Source organism: Suricata suricatta, chromosome 2, assembly GCF_006229205.1.
Source record: "Suricata suricatta isolate VVHF042 chromosome 2, meerkat_22Aug2017_6uvM2_HiC, whole genome shotgun sequence".
NCBI classification, from domain to species: domain Eukaryota; kingdom Metazoa; phylum Chordata; class Mammalia; order Carnivora; family Herpestidae; genus Suricata; species Suricata suricatta.
Genome location: NC_043701.1, coordinates 93,876,059 through 93,876,332, shown reverse-complemented (window position 1 = coordinate 93,876,332; position 274 = coordinate 93,876,059).

Here is a 274-nt window from a genome sequence, read left to right as displayed (position 1 = left end):
GACATGTTGGCTAATTGCAATCTTTGTAGTTGAAAGAGAAATCCAATCAGTGTACTTCTATGGTCACCATTTGGATTTCAAATTCTAATAAGGGAAACTTAAAGTACACAAGTGAAGAAATAAATATATACTGTGCTATGGATAGTTTTTTGAGGAACCTCCACACTGTTTTTCAGAGCGGCTGCACCAGTTTACATTCCCACCAACAGTGTAGGAGGGTGCCCATCTCTCCACACCCTCGCCAGCATCTATAGTCTCCTGATTTGTTCATTTT